Here is a 9,606-nt window from a genome sequence, read left to right on the forward strand (position 1 = left end):
ATTTTGAAAAAATTTAGATCGATAATAAATACATAAATTTGTTGCAATTTAATTATATTTTTAATTATAATGTTGTCAACCAGTGATTTAAATCGGAGAGGCACTCATATATGTATTAGTAAATGCATGGGTTCAACTGATAATGAACTGGTTTATATTTAGGTGAAACATGCATGATTTTGACATTACCGTGTCATTGACGATCATGGGTTCGTATTTGGAAAATAGTTCGTCATTAAAATGAGTGCTTTTCATGGATGCACTATATTTAATTTAAAATGCATTATTGAAGGTAAATACTATGAATTAATTTTTATTATTTGAATTAATTTTTTAGCGTGATATTGATAAAAATTATTTATGATAACAAAATAAAACATTAAAAACTGATTTTGAATTATATTAAAATTCATTCAGAGTAAAAATACCCATTATATTTTAAAATCCGTTAAGCAGTCACTCAACTTGGTTTTTTTCTTCTTTTATAAAATAAGATGTTAAAATGGACTTAATATTATTAATTATATTAATAAATAAATATTAAATACAAAAATCTAATAAAATTTATGTTATTTTTGATATTTATTGTATGAAATGCATATTTCCTTTAAATCGTAATAGAATACCAAATTATTGTCAAATATTACAATTCCTACAGTAGAGTTACATAAGTGAATTGGCTGCAATTTTTTATGCCTTCACTTATGACAAATTTTTTAGAATTTAGACATGTATTTAAAACGCATTAAATAGAATACGTACTAAAGAAATCATGAAAACATCCCTTCTTCTGAAACAACTTCAGATGTTGAATAGTGAATATTTCAACTTCAACGATCTACAACTCACTTAAATTCGCCTCCGTTATTGGTTTGAACTTAAAAAAACAAAAAGCTTATACTCCCACTGAACCACCATGGAAATTGAAAAAGGATAGCTTTATTACAGTTCTTATAACCCTACCTAAAGAATCTACATCCAATTTTATATACATTTCACTTTTTAATGAAATTTCTACAACATGCAAAAACAAAAATTGGTACTTATAGTAGACTTAACAACTCTGCTATTTGGCACTTGACATTTAAGGTGCTGAAGATTTGAAAGAGTATTTTGATCAGGTTGTAGAGTCATTAAATAGTCACATTAGAAAAATACAAATCAAGAACTGTACCACTGGAATTTAGGTCTCGTCTGAATGTGAGCAAACCAACATTTATCAGTAAAAATTAGAGGTATCAACAAGTTCAGCAAACCTCCTTCTCCTTTACGTGTCAACAGAATCTCCACATTGACATTAAAATCACCACATATTAAAACATAAAAGCTTTTGCATTTCACAAGCAAAATCAGGTAAAGATATGGAAGGTTTAAAATATACTTAGCAGATGACAAATTTTTTAGATAAGTTGAGGGTACGGACAATAAAAATATCATAATTATTCTTCTTAAAACGGATGGATTTATGGAGTGCAATGGCCACACCACCATATCCATCCGATCTGGTTTTCTTGACAAGCTTATAATACAAAACTTCAGATTACTTATGTGAATCAAAATATGAAAAAATTTACTTAAAATAGCAATATCAATTTCTCTGTTATTCAAAAAATATTTTAAGTTCTTGAAGTTAGCTCTGAGAGACTGACAATTATATTGCAGTATTTTCATTATACGGATTATCCATGGCAGTATTTGTGATAATGTAACACTTGATATCTCTATATATGTTATTCAGACGGTCTCTAAAGTGTGAAACAGCATTAAGACCATGCATATTTTGTTCCTTATTAAAAATTCCTTCATAAAGGTAAGAAATTCCGTCATCGTTTCCTCCAAAATTGAGACCTTGTTAACATTCGGTTTTCCAAAAAGCTTTCCACCTTAAGCAGCAACCCAGGCACAGGACCAACTCTTGGTGATGGTCTAGGTCTCTTGAGAACACTACACATCCTCGGAGTGAAAATACTGTTGACCTCTAAAACATTGTTCTTAAAAGTACGGTTTCTTTGAAGCTGCATTGAGGAAAAATTACCATTATAGTTTTCTAAAACAGAAAATCTATTCCGGTTACGTGGATTATAAGATTCAACAACTTCCATTCGAGAGAGCCTTTTAATTGTCATGGCCTAAACGACCACAGATTCTACACAATCTGTAAACAGGATAAAAATGATTGTTGTTGATTGTTGTAACAGCTTAAACTATACAATTTTTGATCCGGGGGTTCTGTATTTAGCTCCAAGCCAAGAAATTGGGCTACTTCTTCAGGGTTAGTCCATAAATCCATTGGGCTAAGTAAAATAAGGTGCGCTGGACGGTTGGATATGTCGTGGGTATCATGGGGATCCTGTACACATGCTCACCATATGTTGTGGACGGCACGGTCTATGCGGGACCAGTAGGCGTTAAGCATGTTCCTCCATCCCGATCTCAGTTGTGCCAGAGCAACTCTTGATTTCCACGGCAGGTTATTTTCTATTTCTGCAATAGGCGGTGGGCGACTTCCAAGAACGACATTCATGCGGTAACCTGAAACCGTGGTATTGATGGCGTCTTTGTGAATGTCGTTAAAAGCTGCTATATACGAGCTACGATCCAAGGGATCCGTTTCCTCGTGTAGGTCCTGTTTCATCCTGTGCTTCATTACTCTTCATGAAGCGATAAGCAGATGCAACTTTCAACGAAGAGATAATATTTTTCTTAATTTCATCAACCTACAAATTCAGGGGAATGTTTTTTATAACACTAAAAGTCTACAAAAATGTTCTAGGAATAAATGCCCATATATTCTTGGATTTTATAATTGTGTTCCAAAGACAAAGGTTGGCATTAACAATACTATCAAAAAAAATCTTATAGTGAGTCGTACCAATGACCTTGATCGACTTTATACCATTTCAATATCTCTAATTTTCTCCCATAAATATAGACTATTCTTAATACTTTTATTCAAAATTATCTCCGCACGAAACGTATCAATAAGAACAAATACTTCACAAACATGATCATCAGAATAGAAAATCGTCTCATCAGAATTGGCAAAAGTGGGCACATTAGGTGTTAAAGTCATATTAGGCGATAAGGACACATTAGTTCCATTGGGTATTAAATTCAAAGAATTGTCGTGATTAGTCGGAGTTTTATCAACAGATGACACAGTCATTTACAAAATTTGAACATTGTTCGAAGACACCGAGCCAGCAGGCACATCGTCAAAATTGTGGTTATGTAGAACATTTTCTTTTACGTTAGATATGTTAAAGTCACATCATTTATTAATGAGGTTTAAAATCAACATCGGAGTCATCAGTAGGACTAAGACTGGTCAAAAATATTTAACATTGTGTCAACTTCAAAAGAGATTGACAGTCGTTGTTAAGCATTCGTAAAGAACGGATGTAAATGTTTTTGTTCTTTGAAGTAACAGGAAAAAGAAGAAAATTTTCGAGAATACGCTTGTTTTTTTTGTGAAGTAGTAAAAAGGAAAGTAATTATTGTGCAATAAGTTTGAGAAATATAACGAAAAGAACGTAAAATTAAAGTGATGTTCTTTGAATAAATTGTCGAAGTCTATGAAACTGGCATTCGGTCCCGGTGAAAAAACAAAATGTTATGCCTGTGGTCAAAGAGCAGTTATCGTTATTGTTTGGAAATAATTACTTCACCACACTGGATATGACATCTGTCTATAATAAGAAACCGTTACATGCTTTTATAAATCCAGAAACATTGTATAAAAACAACGTAATGCCGTTTGGCTTGATAAATGCGCCAATGGTTTTTCAGGAAATGATAATCAGAAAGTTGAAACACTGAAAGCATATTGTGAGCTATGTAGTTGAGGTGATAATTTCAAGTAAGACGGTTGATAAAATGTAGATGTGCTAAGGGAGTTTTTATCGGTCATGAAGGAGAAGGGTTAACTTTGAGACCATCCTAGAGTTCTTTTGTAAAATCAACTGTAATGTTTCTGGGCCATATTGTAAGTTCTGATGGTGAAAAGTGAAAGTGCGAAAGTTTTTGGAGATAACAGACTTCTTCCGTAAATTTGTTCCAGGATATAGCCTAATAGCAATACCATTAAGGAAACTCTTGAAGAATGAAAGTGCGAGCCGGTGCTAAAATATCACATGTAGATGGCATGAGTAGAAGTCTGATTTTACCCCCTGACGAGACACAAACAGTTGCCAAGGAAGAATGGCTTTATCGAGCGAGAGTAGCGTTGAAAACGTTGAAAAGACTACAGCGTGATTTTTTGTTTCAACGAATGAGGAGTTATATAAAGTCGTACATATCATCATGCCCGGAATGCTGTTTCAATAAAGTTAAAGGAGCTAGAGTAGCGATTGGGTTTATGAACTTCAAATGTCGGACGAAAATTTAAAGAATATGTTCAGTGGACTTAAGGATCAAAACGTTGAAAGGACTACAGCAAGATTTTTGATTTCTACGAATGAGGAGTTATGTAAAGTCATTTGTAAACAAGTAAAAAAGTATGGTTGGTAATATCCGACCATATGATACCTTACACCAGTTATGAGTATATGTTTTTAAAATGTTTTTGATATAAAAAAACGATTTCATTGCTTATCATTTATTCCTGGTACTATGCCGGGTTTTACCTACATATATTTATGATATTTATTTAATACACATGACGAATATTGTTTAATCGATTCTGAAAATTATTCTAAGCCGGTTGGTATATGTACTTTAAGGTGAACAATATTGTTTTTAAAAATCTTAAATTCGAAAATATCGATAACAGTTTTTTTTAATAGTCTAGTTGTCATACACCGGTATTAATTTGGATATAAATGTGATTTTCGTAAGAGTATCTTCAATGGTCAATTAATGACCAATATCTACATAATTTAACACAGTGATTAAGTTATTGTTATAACATTTTCATTCTTTGGGTGCCCTGGTAGGCTAGTTGTAGGTTCAATTCCCACCAGAGACTCTGGTCTGCTTTACTACAACGGACGTATGATCGTCGTCACCCTGCTCGATAAATTAGGTTATGATATAATTAGTAATGGTATTGTAATGGATAAATAAACCAAAAAATGTTTGTCAAATTTTATCTTAATAAAATCGAATATTTAGAAGGAAATAGTTTACTTAATGACAATCAATATGCTTATAGAAAAGGGTATAACACTTACCTACTTTTGACGGAGATGACCGAATTTATAAGAAACGATCTAAATAGGGGAAAGTTGGATTTGTTAGTATCTCTAGATCTATCTATCTAGAGCATTTGACTGTATTGACCGTGGTAGAGTCGCGAAAAAGCTTCACGATAAATTTAAATTCTCTAGGCATGCGTGTAAACTTATATATTCATATTTGTCAGAACGTTCTCAGTTTGTTGATATTGATTATAGTATCTCTAGGACTTGTGATATGAACTTAGGTGTGCCACAGGGCTCAGTCATTGGCCCACTTATTTTCATTTTATATAGCAGATGATGTGCATATTATATTAGGGAATGAAAGGCAATTTTTAGATGTCTTAGAAGTTAATACCAATTTCTGCCTAGATAATATATCATCTTGGATGATAAGGAATGGTTTTACCATTAATCCTTCAAAGCCCAAGTATATTATTTTTGGTAATACTAACCATAACTTTAATATTCAAATAAATAACTGTAGTATAATATGTGTTGACCAATTACGTTGTTTAGGAATAATTATTGATAATAAATTAGATTTTGGTAGTCATATTGCACGTTTGCAGGCGAGCATTATTTATACACTTCGTCGCTTATACAATTCGCATATTTTTCTACCGCTACATGTCAGGCGTAAAGTTGCTTTCGCACTGTTAATGTCGAAACTAGAATACGGTTTAGAAATAATATCAGGCACTAATTTAATTAATTTAAATAGACTTGAAAATATATTCAATATGATAGTGCGTTTCCTTTCCCCTTATGTAATTCAGTTTTTGGGCTGCACATTTAGGAAATTTTTAAATTTTTAGATTACCGTTTATTGTTTTTCTTTTATAAGATAATTTTTAATTCATCACCACCAAACCTGCGAAACCTTTTTAACTTTTCTAGATCCACCAGAAATGTTTAAATTTTAATTCCCCGAATATTTAAATCTATATTTGAACACTCTTTTCTTGTGAGAGTTGCCCGTCTCTGGAACTGCCTACCACCAGATCTTAGGGTGTTTGCAAATTCGGCTAACATATTTAAACATAAACTATATTTGCATATGTGTGAGTCGTCAAAATCTCCTTTCATCTATTTTTAATATAAACATTGCTGTTACTATCATGGACCTTACTTTATTGTTATTTATTCTTTACAATTTTGGCCGGGGGGCCTTCTATATTTAATTCCAACTTATTTTAAGTAATTAAATTGTAAAATTTGAATTTTTTTAGATGTAAGCTCTGTAATAATGTTTTTTGGCGAAATATGGCTTCTTATTATTACCTGAATTGAAATAAATAAAAATAAAATAAAAAAATAAATAGTTTTAAAACATGATTACGTAAAACTTTATCGCTGTACTAGTACTTTGAACCTAGCTGTGAACGTTAGAGACTTAATACTGCCCACTTTCAATACCATTAATTATACAGGCCAACAAAATGAAGGTTTGTGATTTTAATGTAGTTTAAAGTGCTGAAACCGATATGATATTTGTTTTTCTCTATCACCCAACATTTTCTCGCAAAATGGTATCGAATACTTTGTACATATATTACGGGCATTTTATATAATTATAAAAATATATTTACGTTAAAGGGTTAATTTCGATTTTTTCGATGTCATCTTAACTTCATTCTATATTTTTTCTAATTTTCATTTAAATCGGTTGAAAATAAATTAATATTTCACTATGTTTTCAAGAAAATCTCACAATGTTGCATAGCTTGAGTTTGACATTCACAGTTTATGGGTTAACATTATTCGAATTTACTAAAACCTCAAATCAATGCTTTTTATTATTTTGAATTTTATATTTTGCAAATTTTTATATGAAATGTATAACAGTAAGGAATAAAGCCCGTTTTTCAAAAATTTTACCAATATATTATTTTCTAGTAAATTCTCGAAATTAAAGTCGCAGGTACCGCTAATCTGTGAGAGATATCGACCTAATTTCTTTACTATTTAATTACCTTCTTTATTGTCCATAAGTCACATGGAAATCTTCTTAAAATTTTAAAATTACCTTAACAAAATTGTTTAAAGTTTAAAACTGGAGTTTTGAAACTACCGTCTAAAGGGTTTCTCATACCCCAAATACGGTTTACGCTATCTGTTGAGGATAAAAACTCACATTTAATTTAATACGAATATATGTATTTAATGTAATGACATGGTTTATTAAAATATTTCTAAAAATTTGCAAGTTTTTTTTAACATTTCACAGTTAAGCATTTTGTGACACTAAATGATCGGAGGAATTTGTAATAACATTTACAATTTTTAACCGATTTTTATGCTTTATATCTTATTGGAACGATAATTGCACACACATTCCAATTATTTGGTGTTAAGTGCCAAAATTTTTGTAAAAATCGTTTTTCCCTTCAGAGCCGTGCTGCCACCAGTTAAAGTAGTCATATTGTGCAAAATTTTTCCAGAATGCATTTTCATAACTCAAAGTGTATAAGTATAATGCAAGGATGGTCAATATTCGCAACTTCTGTAATATTACAGAATTTTATATTTGGGACTCAAGTATACAGTCAAAAGTATAAAAGGATGAAATTGTGAAAAATTGGTAGGTGATACGAATTTTTTATTTCCATATTCGGAATCAGCATACGAAATAACACTGGTATTAGTGAAAATTATTTGCAAAGTTTTTTCATCGTTGTCTGTGTTATTAGAAAGATTTGCAATAGGGTATATAAATAAGTCGCACAAATTCGATAAGTCGGTAAAGTCGGATAACGTCTATACAAAAAATTTTAAAATCGAAAAGTCAACTTCTCAAAAATAGCAAAATAGTGAATGGTCGACTTTTTGTTTCAACTATATAAACGTAACCCGAATCATCAAGCAACTATGCCTCTGACACTGATGATGGCAAATTTTTATTTTGGCGCAAAAAAAAAAACGACAACGCTCAAAAGGAAAGAACATTTTTGTGTAAGAAAGCTCTGCTAAAGTTTCAGAAAAACAAACTGAAGACATTAATTGCATAGAAGAAACTAAAAAAATTGCTTCTGATAACAATAAACAAATTACAAGCAAAGTAAAATGGTTCTAAAACAAACTGAACAATCAAGTGTGTCAATAGTCAAAGGTATTGGAGCTCACGATTCGCAAGTGAGAATATCGCATTTACAATCTAACGTTTTTTCTATTCAATTATATTATTGACCATTTAACGTTAAGCATAGATTTTGTTTGATGCGTCGGATCCTGATACTGTGGATGGTTGTGACTCTGCAATGATATTCCATCTGTATGAATTAAGATAAATGTCTAATCTCGGTCCTTGTCGCGCTATTGTTCTATGATATACCGGCAGGAGTGTATTCCCTACAAACATGTTGACAACGACAATATCTGTGTTGATTTTGGTTCAAATACAAAGAGCATTTTCCGTAAATGAAGCATTATATCTGGCCCTACCGAAATATCTGCAGCTGGATTACAGGAACATTTTAATATAAAGACAAAAAGCAGTTCAAAGTTTGAGTGTCGATATGAATTCAAAAAAGTAAAGAACTCTGCTGCCATTTCAATTTATAAATGAAGAATTTACATCAAGACTAGGTCGAAAAAGTTCAGTGCTAAAACAAGGTTGAAACAAACTTCTTCAAACTGAACGTTCATCGGTAGTGGCTAGTCGGAATACGCATTCCTTCAAACGATGTGCATCACTAAGTACTGAAAATAGTGTGGAATTAATTGACTTCAACTACTTTAATGCCAAAAACCAAATATCCCCCATAATAATTGTCATTGCAAATTATTTTCTTGCATAGCCCTTGGAAGAACGAAATGATTAAGTAACACCACGACCAAGAGCAGCAGCTGCCAAAAGAAAGCTAAATTTGAGTTTAAGTAATGGTGGATAATAATAATTGTAAATGCTAATTATTTGCTCGCCCAGTCATTGGCAGAATGAAATTTTTAGGTAACACCACGACCAAAAGAAACCTTAATTTGAGCTTAGACAATGGTCGAACTGATGCCACTGCAGGTTCGGATTGTCTCAATTATTCAATTGTTAAAGGTACCACGGATCCACTACTGCCGCCAAACGACATTTAAATCAAATTGATATTGTCGAAAGGTAATCAAATGTAAATGTATTGCTAAATATTTGTTTATATCATGTTCATATATAATTTATATATATTTATTTGAGCTTAGACAATGGTCGAACTGATGTCACTGCAGGTTCGGATTGTCTCAATTATTCAATTGTTAAAGGTACCACGGATCCACTACTGCCGCCAAACGACATTTAAATCAAATTGATATTGTCGAAAGGTAATCAAATGTAAATGTATTGCTAAATATTTGTTTATATCATGTTCATATATAATTTAACTTTAAAGGCGTCGTTCCTCACGACTTCCTTCCTTGGACGAAGATCTACTCGCTATAG

At 31.8% G+C, this 9,606-nt stretch overlaps 1 pseudogene; it reads left to right on the forward strand.

The window, feature by feature from the left end:
* The first annotated feature begins 8,243 nt into the window (after positions 1–8,243).
* Positions 8,244–9,266, forward strand: LOC119613396 (annotated as a pseudogene).
* Positions 9,267–9,606: the final 340 nt, after the last annotated feature.

The sequence above is a fragment of the Lucilia sericata genome, unplaced genomic scaffold (assembly GCF_015586225.1).
Source record: "Lucilia sericata isolate MDLA Ls3-8-SP2 unplaced genomic scaffold, ASM1558622v1 Contig002105F_arrow, whole genome shotgun sequence".
In the NCBI taxonomy this organism is placed as follows: Eukaryota; Metazoa; Arthropoda; class Insecta; order Diptera; family Calliphoridae; genus Lucilia; species Lucilia sericata.